This window comes from Cebus imitator, unplaced genomic scaffold (assembly GCF_001604975.1).
Source record: "Cebus imitator isolate Cc_AM_T3 unplaced genomic scaffold, Cebus_imitator-1.0 Scaffold23, whole genome shotgun sequence".
NCBI classification, from domain to species: domain Eukaryota; kingdom Metazoa; phylum Chordata; class Mammalia; order Primates; family Cebidae; genus Cebus; species Cebus imitator.
This window is the reverse complement of record NW_016107338.1, coordinates 6,774,183-6,788,371: the sequence shown is the minus strand read 5'-3', so window position 1 is coordinate 6,788,371 and position 14,189 is coordinate 6,774,183. Positions and strand designations below refer to the sequence as shown.

Genomic DNA, 14,189 nt, shown 5'->3' with positions numbered 1-14,189 from the left:
AACATTGCATGCATTTGCCAAAACCCAGATGATCATATTTTTTTTTTTGGATTTAGTGGAGTTAGGGATATTAGGGGAAGAGAAAGCTAGAAAGGTAGTTCTGTGCGTGGAAACCTAACTGTTTCTGTGTGTTTGGGAACAAAACTAAACAAAATTGATCATCCTCTGAACATCCAGCTGAGCTCACCTGTGGGAAATCCCTGGCTGTCCTCTGGCAATGAACTTTTAAATAGCTCAACTGATAGAAACAGGATTGAGGAAGTGATTTTTTAAATTCCTGGTAAATTTGCAAAACAGGCTATAAAAGAAAGCATTTTTCTAATTCTTCAGTTGTTTATTGCTAGGTATCATAGACCCAACTGCTTCTCCACATCTAGATAGCAGCAACTTCATAGACTGGGAAAAACTTTATAACAAATAACACACCAGCATTATGGGACATTTTGTGATCCATTGGCTTGAAAAAGTTTTGGGGAGTCATTTTAAAATGGGAGAAATCAGTGCCTACAATAAGTGAAGTTGTTCCTGTGTTACCTATGGAGCAAGTTAAGGAGGCAGGGATGGGCACAATCACAGGATACAAAAACTCAGAGAGAGATAAGATTGATGACATCAATCAAAACCAGGAGCACTGGACTCACTGTTACAACATTACTTTACCTTGGCTTGCACAGGTTACAAGGAGATGTTCTGTGTATCTCATTCTGAGCCCAGGATCAGAGGGATGCCCTGCTGGCTGGTTAGGTTTAAAAATACCCTGGTAGGTATCTTCTAGTATCTAATTCCTGGGCACGATAGACCTTGTACCACCAGCTTCATCCTGAAGGTATTGCTAGAAATTCAGCCTCACAGTGATCTTTGAAAACTGACCTGGTAGCTTTTGCGGGGCTGCTAATGAGAATCATATAATAACACTAAAGAAAGATCTAAATGACCATGCCAGATGACTGCATTTGTATTCACTCAATTGGGTATAAGATGAATCATGTTTGGGGGTGCCTTAGCACGTAGCCTCTCCTAAAATTTGACTGTAGCTCGTATTAAAATTAAATGGAAGATAAAAGTGGTTTCAAGAGTGAGATGAAATGATTGTGTTATTGAAATGCTAATTTGGATATGGCAATTGCATAAGAGATAACCCTGCCTGTGAGACAGCCTGAGCGTCTGAGCCCACATCCAAAGAAAACGCCTTTCCTCCAGTGTTGTATGTTTGCATGTGGGTGTGTGCATACACAGATGTCTTACTCTTTGACAAGCCCTTTTACGGATGTCAGTCTTGGTGTATTTCTACCCAGGGGATTTTTCGGTGACTATTTTAGCATACATTTTTAATTGTTGGTTGAACACAACCTCTCCTTTTCAAATACCATTGCATGCTTGACAAGATTTGGAACCTTCTAGAAAAGGGTCCCAGGCTCAGTTGCTTTGATCATGAACTAGTGACTAATTTGGTTGACTAGAGCATACACCTAAGGCAAAGGGAAGAAAGTGGAGTGTGGCCAACGCAGGACCAGTCTAGTGGAGAGGCCGTTCCCAGAGATCTTTGACCAGGACCCCTCAGGTGAAATGGCCTCGCCAGTCACCTCAGTTAGTCTCCCCTGAATGATAGGCTTTGGGGAACCTGGCAGTCTGGAGGCACTGTTGTCACTGTTGATAAACAAACCGCAATATCTGAATGAAACACAGGCTCTCCCTGCAGTAATGCAAATCAAAAAGTATATGCATTTTGAAACAAGACAAAGCCATAGGTTTTTAAAGCTCAGCATGGTGATAAAAATGTGCAGCAAATCTGCCATTTGTGTGTGACATCTGAGGGGCAATTCATCAGAACTTGAGTTTACTTGTAAAGAAGATAATCATGAAAAATTGTCAATATAACACTAATTGTGGGGAATATTTATTCTGTTCAGGTTGCCCCCTCCATTAGCACAATCACTAAAATGCACCATTTGGCCTCTGGAGTATTTACACCTTCCTTTCCCTAATTATGAATGTGGAGGCTGCTGAAGCATAATACCTGGGAAGTAAAAAGGATCTAGAGTGAAATGGAAAAAAAACAAAAAACAAAAAACAACCCATGACAGAGATGAAAAATACCATGTTGGAGCTTACAACCCCCTAGCTCAGCAAGGCCTTCCAGGTCATTCATCTTGCCTTTGATTTGTCTGCGTTTTCACTTCAAATAGGTTTACAGGTTTTTAGCTGAAACCAATTAAAGAGAGCCAATTGGCAGGGTTAGCACTTGTGGTGTTTATGGTGCGCATTGTATTGATTTATGCTGCTCGGCAGCTACAGTGAAAAGCAAACTATATGAAGAGAAAGGGAAACCTCAGACTGGGGAGGGATTACAGTGCGTAGGATTACTTCGAAGACAGTAATGAACAACACCATAAAGAAACCTGCTGACTCTACAAGTTCAAGCAATAAGGAGTATTTTTTTAAGAAAGACAGTCTAATGGCTATAATTTAGTGACAAGTAATCATGCAAGATGCTTAGTGTCAATTGACAGTGCAGGGCTCTTTCATTTGAAGTAACAGAAAAGGATGCAGGGAAAGGAAACACATTAATGCTGGTTGTATTGTGGCTTATTTAGGCTTCACCTTCTGGGCAAAGACATAGTGGGGTGGGGTCCAAGGGAATGAGTTCCAGGAGAATAGAGTGTGAAGTTATTGAGTGGTCAGGCAAAGATAACTTTAAAAAAATCTTATAATATTGGAAATAGCTGGTTGATCACTTAAGCCAGCAGGGTCAAAGTATTGAGTGGGATATTCTGGAAAATGGGAAGTTTTGCAGGAAATACCCATGCAATGAAAGTGATAAAGACAAACACTGGGTAACTTCTGAGGCCGTTTCCTGCCATCTAGCTTTATAGTGCATAGAATATTCACTGTGATGTCCACAGTCTTAAAGAGTTGATGATTTATAAGCTCAATGATATAACATCATCTGAATTGGCAGGCAGTACAGAGTGGGCAAAGTATTGGCATTTTTGAACATAAGACTAAAAGATTTTACTTTTGGGGTGGGAAAATGAGGAGAACCATAGCTTTTCTGTTCGTAGTCCTCTATAGCAAAGGCTATGAAATTCAGGAACAGCAATCGAAAACGCTTTCGACATGTCTTAAAGATTCTTGGAAACAGAAGCTTTGATCATTGAAGAAGAAAAAAATGTTCAAGCAAGTTAAATGACCAGTTTGGTTTGGAAAATAGCTCAGGCAGGATTGTCCTATAAGACTTTTATGACTTAATGTTAAACTTCATAAAGACAGGTGAGCCAGGTGTAGCCTTGAATATTTGTAATAATAACAATAATAATTATGAGGTGTTAATACTCAGGCCTTGTCTTTGTTTAATAGCTTATCCTCTTTTTTTTTTTTTTAAAGTACCATACATGCATCAACTCTTTGATTATCAAAAATGTCCTGTGAGGTTATAAAGTTAAGCATCATTATTCCCATATAAAAGATGAAGTAATAGCCTCAGGTAGCTTAAATGATTTATTGTGGCAACTGATAAGGGGAAGGAGAAGAGAAGTAACAATTATTGAAGACTTATAACTCACCAGATCTTGGACTGGAATATGCATATGTGTGGAAGTCCTCAAAACTACAATCAAATCCCTTTTGTTTTAACAGGAGAGGAAATTGGACTCGAATAGATCGAGTAAATTGACCCCTCATCAGTAACAAGCAAGAGAGGACACCAGGTTTTGAACCCAGGTACTGAGCTCTGGCTACTCATCTATACTTTCTCTGTCTCTCTTGACCATAATGGCTATTTTGTTAAAAAGAAGTTTCCTTGGTCCAGAACATAAGAAGCTTGGAAGTTGTGTTGGTAGTGTCAGCCGGATGAAGTGTGTTAGAGAAAAGCTTTCCGATTAGTGTATTGTGGGACACATATTTAGTATGCATATCATAGGAGAAAAGAAGTAGAGTTGATTTAGAGGACTACTGTGAAGCTGATTAAGAAAAAAAAAATACACAAAAAGGTCTTGATAACACAAAATAATCTTTTAAACCAATCAAATGAACAAACAAAATACAGCAGATTCTTTTTACAAGGGCTGGATATAGATAATTTTAAGCCGGGATCAGGCTAAGCATAGGCAAATACATGGTATAACTAACAGAGGACCTGGATTGCAAGTTAGGAAATCTAAGTTCTAACCTTGGCTAGGAGGAGTGGCTGTGTGGCTTAATGTTTGAGGCTCTAATTTTCTTCATCTGTGATGTGAGGGAATTCAGATCACATACTCTTTAGAGCCTCTTCTAGACTTAATGCTCTCTTTTCATGATGGTTTGAAGGTACTTACGCTGGAATATCCCAGAAGTCAAAGAGGTAGCTTATACTGTGGCTTGAATCCTAAGAGACATTGCTTTCTAGGCCTATACGACTCCATTCTCACAGTATGGAAGCCTCAGACCTTCTGTATCCTGCTCATTTCTTTACTGGAAGGACCAGATACCTTCCGAAACAGGGCTCAGAATGTCCCAGCTTGGAGAAATTTAGACCAATCACATAATTTCACAAGAAAGAAGCTAATACTCAGAGAGAGAAACATATCTAAATTCACAGTCATGTCACAGTGGAACATTTGCTAAACTCTGTGTTTCCTGACATTACCAAGTCTTCTGAGATTCCACTTCATTCATTCACTTACTTATTCGTTCAGTACTTTCTGAGGGTCTACTATTTGGTCAACAACTTTTACGCCTGTCCGGATTCAAAAATACATAGAAGAAATAATCCCTGTTTACAAACAAGGTCTTTTAAGATATATGTGTTGATAAAACTCATTGTTGACATTTATTTTGTAGTTGTTTTCATTCCTCAACTGCCTGCCTTAATATTACCACTGAAGAATATTGTACATTTGTTTTTCTGGTGTGGATGGCATGGCAGAATGGTAGATACTGCATGGATTAAGACATGATAGACTGCAGAAACAATAGCCCTCCATCCTCTACCCCCTAAAAAATAGAATAGCTTACAGAATAAGTGTACTATTTTCTAATTGTATAGGCAAATAGAAGCTATGCTCCCTGCAGCTTTTCAAGGACCCAGGCTGACGGAGGTTGTACTATTTTTAATGCAGACTTAAGGGTTACCCTGGGTACCAATATTTTGCCAAATGAAAGGAAAGAGAAGAGATGATTGCTTATAGTCATTTTATGGACCACACCTTTCCATGGCCCTGCACACTTTTGCTCACATTCTATTGGCTGGAACCTAGTCACATGACCACACATAAATGAAAGGTAGGCTAGAAAATAGAGTCTAGCTCAGTGCTCAGAAAATTAAAAAAAAACAGGTTTTAGTGAACTGTCAGCAGTCTTAGGCACATTATTCTATGTCTAAACCTCACCTTCTATTAAACCATTGTGTGAATTCCTATTCAGATTTAGTTCCCTTGTAGAGGATGATTTATATCAATTGTTAAATGGGGGAAAGTTAATGTACTTGCTTTTGGTGCTAGATGCCTTTAGAATTCTGCAAATAAATAAATGGTTCAATATTGCTGTTTAATAACCAAACATAGAACAAGAGCTCTAAAGTTTTGTCTCTGTGTCTTGCTTGATTTATTCCTCACCATAGACAACATAAATCATTTTTAAAAATTTTACTTTGAGTTCTGGGATACATGTGCAGGATGTGCAGTTTGCTACATAGGTGTGCATGTGACATGGTGGTTTGCTGCACCTATTAACCCATCATCTAGGTTTTAAGCTCTGCATGCATTAGGTATTTGTCCTAATGCTCTCTCTCCCCTTATCCCCAACCCCTCAACAGGCTGCAGTGTATGATGTTCCTGTCCCTGTGCCCATATGTTCTCATTTTTCAACTCACTTATGAGTGAGAACATGCAGTGTTTGGTTTTCTGTTCCTGTGTTAGTTTGCTGAGGATGATGGTTTCCAGCTTCATCCATGTCCTGCAAAGGACATGAACTCATTCTTTTTTGGGGCTGCATAGTATTCCATGGTGTACATGTCCCACATTTTCTTTATCTAGGCTATCATTGATGGGCATTTGGGTTGATTCCAAGTTGTTGCTATTGTAAATAATGCTGCAAAAAACATATATATGCAAACATACGTTATTATACAACATGTCACTTACATAATACTTTTTACTAAAATAAGCAAACAAACAAAAACAATGATAGCAACAACAAAAATCCTTGCCTTACCTTAGAGGCAGTTCTGAGGAGTTAAAGGAAGAGAATTTTTCTTAAAAAAATTATTTTATATGTTTTTAAACTTTTACTTTAAGTTCAGGGGTACAAGTACAGGTTTGTTACATAGGTAAACTTGTGTCATGGGGTTTGTTGTGCAGATTATTTCATCACCCAGGTATTAAGCCAAGACCCCATTATTTATTTTTCCTGATCCTCTCCCTCCTCCCACCCTCCACCCTCCAAAAGGCCTAAGTGTGTGTTTTTCCCTTTATGTGTCCATGAATTCTCATCATTTAACTCCCACTTGTAAGTGACAACATGAGGTATTTTTGTTTTCTGTCCCTGTATTAGTTTGCTAAGGATAAGAGAGTTAATTACGCATATTTTTAAAAGGTGAGTGAAAGACTACTAGAGAAATAACTTCTATTTTATGAGAGGAATACATATGTACAATTATGAAAATAGGATTTTGCCTACAATTAAGAAATCCACATTACAAATTTTTAACCCCCCCAGCAATCTTTTTCAGCAACTTATATGACTTCATCACTAAATGTAAAATGTGAAATTTGATTATGATGTAGGTATGAGTACTAGACAGATTATGGAATGTTTTTAAAGAGGTACAAAAGGAGTCCTAGACTGAGGGGGTCACTTGAGTATAATTTTAATTTAAAATGCCCCAGCAAACGGTAAATACTCCTTGTTTAGATTTTTATGTAGCTCATTTCTGCACTTTATTTTCTGCTCATATCTTTTTTTTTTTTTTTGGCAAGGCTTCTACACCTACACTATCAAAAATAGCCTCCCCCATTACTCTCTATTCACCTTACTAGCTTTATTTTTATCTTTAGAGCACTTTTGCTAGCTTGCATTGTATTATATATTCACTTGCTTGTTTGTTATTGTCTTTATTCATCACTAGAATATAAACTCAAGGAGGGCAGAAACTTGATCTGTCTTGTTTTTATTGTATTCCCAGCAGCCTTGAACAAACAGTACCTGAATTAAACTAGGTACTCAATAGACTTTGATTGAATAAATGACTTGCTTGTTTCATGTAGATGCAAGATTTACTTAATGGCCACAGTGGAGGCAATGGACATTGGTTATGACTCATAAGTGCTATTCTGGGTGGTTTCATGCCCAGAGCCATTGTAAACCTGTGCCAGTTAAGCTTTTGCTGCTGAAATGACTGCCTAAAACTTAGTGGCTCAAAGCAACAATATTTGTTCAGCTTACGATTCTGTAGGCTGCAATTTTGGCTGGGATTTCAGCTGGGTGGTTCTTTTCACCTTGGCTAGGCTCACTCACGCATCTGTGGTTGGGTTTGAGTCAGCTAGGTGGCTCTGCTTCTGGAGTTGGTTGGCTGTCACCTGGGGTGATGAAGGTGACTGAGACAACGTGTCTCGCATCATGCAGCAGCCCAGACTAAGCTATCCACATGGCAAATGCGCAGGGTTTCAGAGTTAGAGCAGAAAGTGGAAAGCCTTTTGAGGCATACGTTAAAAACATGTGCAATGAACTTCTGATGCAACCTGTTGGCTGGAGCATGCCATAACCTCAGCCTAGATTCAAGGGATGGAGAAATAGATTTCACTGTTAAAATGATGGAACAGGAAAGCCTGATTTTAAAAACATGAATCTGGGCAAGGGGAGAGTTTGTGGCCACTTTTGAAATTGATCACCAAGCCTTCATTGTTTTGGTCTGAAGGACCTCCTGATCCTGTACAGATTCCTTTTCCACTAAAACATATAATCAAGGCAACCAAACGTAGAAAGTTCAAATGCATATCTAGGAGCAACATCCTCATCTGCATAAAAAAGCCTTTCCTGTGAGGGAGGACTGATTGTTCCCCATCTAATAGCCATTCTGTTTTCCTTCTCCCCCACAATATTAATTATATTCTACTCTGTATGCATCTCTGCTCAGCTATCCACCTTACCTCTCAATAAAAAGAGATAGTGTTTCAAAATAAATAGCCTGATACACTGTAAAGATGCTGCAGGTACTTAGAAACAATATTTTCTAAATATTTATAAGCTATATTTCAAAATTGGTTACATTCAGTGAATTATGTAAATAAACATCAGACCTACAAGTCACCATCCCACAGCTCCAGTGCAGCAAGTCCAATTACTCATCTATAAACAGACAAGTCATCATTTAAAACTCTGTCCTCTGACTCAGAGCTCTGTCTTTGGATTCTATCCAGCTAAATAAACCTAGAGTGTGAAACTTGTTTTTTCTTACTAAAAGAAATAAGAAGAATTTCTTTATTATGAGAGAGAGTGACAGTGTTTATTTTATTTGCTTTTGAATTGCTTTAGTACATAAGAAAAACCCTCTGTATAAACTGGTCCAAATCTCAATTGGAATATGGTAGAGAGACATGGGGGTAGGAACAGGAGGTGGGAAAAGGCAAAAGGAAACAGAAAGTATTTTTGCAGAGAGCTTGAGCTTAATTTTCTTGAAACGCTCCAGGCTTGTAGAGCTGCAGGCTGGAAGGACAGGTCAGCCAGATGTGAACACTTAGGTCACCTTCTGGAACAATGTCCTGATTCCCTTACATGGTTGCAGGATATGAGGATGACAGGGAAGCAGAAAAAACCGCAAGTAATTCACATTATGTGTCCTTGTAGACCATCCACACTCTACTCTCTTTCTGTCCTGGCAATGCTTATCTCCCAAGAGACGGGATCCAGATCTAGGCAGAGAGATAAGAACTCTGCACTAAAAGCCTGGACATAGTGAAGTTTATAGATGGAGTTTAAGCACTTTAAGCATTAGACTATGAAGGTTTGGGGAAGGCATTGTTCAGTGTGATGTAGGATTTTGTAGGTCTTCCATGGAATCTTTAAAGGTAGGCAGCAGATGAATCTAGAAAAAGTACCTCAGGCCAGATGAACAAAATTGAAAAGCTAGAAATGCATGTCAGGTACTTATGGCTCTTGGGGAGGAGGTGACAATGAATGCAGAAGGAAGGTGGTCTCCAGGCAGAGAGGTTTGTGTTGGCGAGTGGTGAGGGCTGTGAAGGTAGAGACTAGGTGGGGAGCTTAGGATTTATTCCTGTGGTAATGAGAATCACTGAGGACTTTTATACCAATATCTAAAAATAAGCATGAGAGATGTGGACAGGAGAGTTGTGTGACACCCTGTAGCAAAATGGAGAGTCTAAGATCCAAGCTCCCTATTCCCAGCGAAATATCTTAGCAAAGGTACATGGAACAAAGCATGGCCTATTGACCATCAATAACCCACCAGAAGGATGGAGAATTTCTGTGTCAGTGGTAGATACCAACTAACAAAGGGAATAAACTGAGTCAGTCCCTCTCTCCATCTCCCTCTCTCTCTGTCTCTCTCTCTCTCTCTCTCTCTCTCTCTCTGAGGTTATTATATTCAAGTCACAGTCATAGGAATGAATACACTGTCTAGGAGTGATGGTTAATTTTAAGCCTTTTTGTCTATCAGTGGAGGGAATGATCCTTCTGGAAACTCTCAGTACCTGGAAACTTGAAACCATCTCTTTTTAGCTTCTCCACTTCTCTCAGTGTTTGCTGCTGGTATCGTACCATAAATATTTACAGGCAAGTTCTTTAAACAAACAAATAACTGAATGAATAAACAAGCCTCTAACAAAGTATCCCCACCATCATTCCTCACACCAGCCTCTTTTCTCTCAATATGGTTTCCATTTATTCAGATCAATCCTGTCTGATTGCTTATATTGGTTCTCTCTTTTCCATCTACTCTCAGGCAGATTACTGCCTGGCAAGGGCTGCTACTGAGTTTTTATCTTTTCTTTTTTATTCTTAGGAGATCAACCCATCTGTTTTCACTGTCCTTAAAACAGATACCTTTTCTCAGTGAAAATTTCATAGAAATGTAAAAGTCCCCTTTAACTCATTTCTCAAATCTTACTAGATATTTATAAAAATCTTCAAAAAATTAGTAACTTTTCTTATTATAAAATTGTAACCATTTATTACAGAAAAATTCAAATCACAGGTAAATATAGAGAAAAATAAAATCAGAGAGAATTCAAATATGCAGAGGTAATGATTGGTAATGTGTATGTATGGCATGTACTGTTTTGTTCTATGTGCTTACACACACGTACACACACACATTCCCATACATATACAGATTTTTATCTAGGAATCAGAGAGATATAAAAATTGTTTTATTTTCATGAGAAGTTTTAGACAAAATTTGAGCTATAGTCACTAAAGATGTGGGGAAAATATATGATATTGATGTGTTATTTATGTAGAGTCCATCGTGAGCAACTTAAAATATCACTATTTTCCTGGTTTATTCAAGCTTGGCAACACTTGGAGCTTCTTCACCAAATTTAATACTTTTCTTTTTTTTTTTTTGTATCAAGGTCATAATAAGTATTACTGGAGAAGGAAAAGAAAACAGACCAGCTGGTAATTGTCATGGAGCCAGCTACTAAAAAGTGTTAGGGGTCTTTTAATAAGTCTATAAGCATTTGCAGCAGTGTCTCCCCGCACCCTGATTTGAGATTTTACAGCCTCCACATAAATATTTTTAAGATCCAAATTGGTTCTTTGAGGTGTGAAGGAAACAGCTGATTTCCTTTGCTTAAAAGAGGTAGTCCCATTTTTTAGGAGCAGTCAAATACTTTGCCTTAAAGATACAGTTCATCCAAAGAAAAGGGATTGTAATCAGTGCAGCATACAATCTTGTTGATTACATTCTCCTCGGCAAGAACTTAGGAGTTATTAAAGCACCTTTCCAGAAAGAGAAATGACTTAAAATACCTTAAATCTATTGTGTTATTTCCCCCAAAGGTTTATCATGAGTAAAAGATACCTTCAGAGTCTAAAAAGAAAACACGTTGGAAATTAATACAATCTAGGAAAAAAACTAGTAGCTGTAATTAGTCTGTACTCTCAACAAACATGCAACAAATATCCACATGAGGGTGGGACACATTTTTGTCTGAACTTAGTTCGGATTCAATGTAAATTTTTTTCTTAAGTCACAATAATGTAACTTAAAATGTTTCTGGAAATATGTATTGTACACAGTCTAGAAGATGAAAAGAATATAACTGTTATTCTTGGTTTGTTTTGAGGTTATTTACTTAGGGCAAAGCACCTCATTTTTCTTGTGTGCAAAAAGTAATTATGCAGTCAAAAGAAATATAGCTCATATACTTCAAAACATATGAAAAATGTAAAACTTTATTACACACATTAATTTCTAACAAAGGACATCTCTAGCATCAGCATAACTGGGACAAGCCAGATAACTGATGTATATATACGGATGTTTCTCCCAAATGGGTTTTATAAAGGCAAACAAACAAATAAACAATTTCTTCTTTTATGTCTGCCTCTCTTTTATAAATTTTCTCTTCCCAATATAGGCAATAGTTTTGGGAATTTGCGTGTGTGTGTGTGTGTGTGTGTGTGTGTGTGTGCGTGCACGTGCACACACATGTACATTAATATATTCTGTTTGTTAGACTTGCTAGTCCCTTATTTCTCATTTTTCACATGTTGTAAAACAAAGATATGAAAACCTGTAAATTATGAATTAAATACGTTCATGGTTTTTCCAACTTGGATCTTGCCCATCCTGACCTTCCGGAAATGTCAGCATATTCTTGGAAAGCTACTGTTAGTGTGAGTGAGCCAGGCCTGTTCTGGTTGCCCTCATTCTTTCACTCCCCAAGCAGTGGCTCCTGGATAACAAGGTCTGGATTCTTGCCACTGTAGGCAGGAAGATGTATGGCTTGACTTGTGTTGTCTCGGGGGTCATGGCCGCTGCACTGGGGGCATCATGTATACAATATGGTATGCAGCTCATGTAAAAGTAAGGGGTGGGTGGCTCTCACCCTGTACACACTAAATAATAACTAGAGAAACCTTTTGATCAATGAAAGGAAAAGAAATAAAAGCAACACAGCAAACCTTACCTAATGTAAGGGAACAGAACATAAGATTTTAAACTGTTAAAGCCAGAAGCAGTCCATGGAATCCCCTCATCCTGGCTAAATATGCAAGAATTAGCTGATGTTTGAAGCTATCTATTTTTGAATATAAGAAAAAGGAAGTTTGTGGGAGAAAGTGTAAGTGTATGTGTGTGTATATATGCTTGAGGGTTAGCAAAGGCTCAGGCACTGGCTTTGGGTCATGAGAAATATCACAAGGAAAAGGAATAGTTTCCCTCAGGATAAGGTAATCTGTGTTAATATAAAATTTTTCAGCAATAAGAAGCTTTGTACTCATTGAGTTGCAGCAACATATTTTGAACATCTAAATAAGATAAAAATCTATAGGCTACCTTGATAAGTAACTGACTAGATGATACAATGATTTAATTTCACAAACCAGATTATTTTGAAGAAAACAACTGACATAGAAATCAAACTGAAATATTATATGAATTCCTCCCTTTTATTCTTTCTTTGTTTCCTTCTGCAGTAATGGTTGTAAGGGAAAATCTTCAGAGAGAATTAGCTATGAATGGTGTTTAAGAATTTTCTGAATGCGATTTTAGGAGGAGCAATTAGACTCTGGATGGAATGTCAATACTCCAAGCTTAGCTTGCCAGAGAAGAAACACAGCAAGCTTGAGTTTGACATCCTCCCTTTTGTTCTTTTCAGTTTCCCTTATAAGATGTCCAGTATGTTTCTTGGTTGTTGGAAGGAACTGATACAAAGAGATTCCTGAAGAAGTTGTCATTCAAATGCAAAAAAAGTCAACTTGACATCTAAAAATTAAACTTGTAAGCTATTAAACAAGAGTGATTACTCTGTACTTAATACAATTGTACTTACATACATTTTTAGGTGATTTTTGATATCAAAGAGGCATATATCTCTTTAAAGAAGTCAAGAATATCTTTAAGCTAGGTGTCTATAAGCTCATGTCTATAATCCCAGTGACTCAGGAAGCTGAGGTGGAAAAACTGCTTAAGCCAAGGTCTTGAGTTCAAGACCAGCCTGGGCAATATAGCAAAAAAAAAGAAAAAAAGAAAAAAAAAAAAAAAGAAGGATATCTTTAAAAAGAGACACCCTCAAGTTTACCTAAGTGTTTATTGTCAGAGTATGCACAGTTTATGGAGATGACTCTAAGAAGTTTTAAGTTTCCCATGAAGATTTCCATGGTCTTTCACCCTCCATTGAGGATCAATTTATATATTAGATGTAGTATCAAAAGCCTACAATACTGTTAGGGGTTCATAAAATGTATTAATTTCTTTTAAAAATCAGAACAAAAAGTGAACTTTTGTGTCAAAGAAAATGGCCCTGCCTCCCTTCACTATCTTGCTTTCTAAAACCTGCTTCCCTGTTTGAACTTTTAAACTTCATGTGGTTCAATTTATTTATCTGCCAAATGAGGGTATTATCTCATAGGGCTCTTCTGAGGGTTAAATAAAAGCAAACCCAAGAGCATTTGGTAAATGATAAAAAAAAAAAAAAACTTTCACAGGTGAGACTCCATTATTATTTTCTTGGTCATGACCATTATTGTCTGTCTGGTCATGGGAGCTAGAAATCTGGGATTAAATTTGAATCCTGCCTCTCTATCTCTTCTTCCAAATGGCTGCCATCTCCTCTGATTTCTACCTCTGCATGGCTCTGAAACCCGCTTTTCCCTCTTCCTTTCCCATTGTTATGACACTTTCTCTTTTTAAACCTTTTTTATTATGGAGAATTTAGACATAGAAGAAGAAAAAAGAATAATAAATCTTTTTTTTCCCCATTTATTTATTTTATTGCATTTTAGGTTTTGGGGTACATGTGAAGAACATGCAAAATTGTTGCATAGGAACACATGTGGCAGTGTGATTTGCTGCCTTCCTCCCCATCACCTGCATCTGGCATTTCTCCCCCTGCTATCCCTCCCCAGCTCCCCACCCCCCACCATCCCTCCCCTATTTCCCCCCAACTGACCCCAGTGTGTAGTGCTCCCCTCCCTGTGTCCATGTGCTCTCATCGTTCAACACCCGCCTATGAGTGAGAACATGCGGT

The 14,189-nt window shown here is 37.9% G+C and overlaps 1 long non-coding RNA gene across 1 annotated transcript in view; it reads left to right on the top strand.

The window, feature by feature from the left end:
- Positions 1–12,895, top strand: part of LOC119470129 — a 111,080-nt gene extending 98,185 nt beyond the window's left edge. Inside the window, exons 2-3 of the long non-coding RNA XR_005199002.1 lie at positions 3,637–3,720; positions 12,819–12,895. This is a non-coding gene — a long non-coding RNA (uncharacterized LOC119470129). The remainder of the gene's footprint in view (positions 1–3,636; positions 3,721–12,818) is intronic.
- The last annotated feature ends 1,294 nt before the right edge of the window (positions 12,896–14,189 follow it).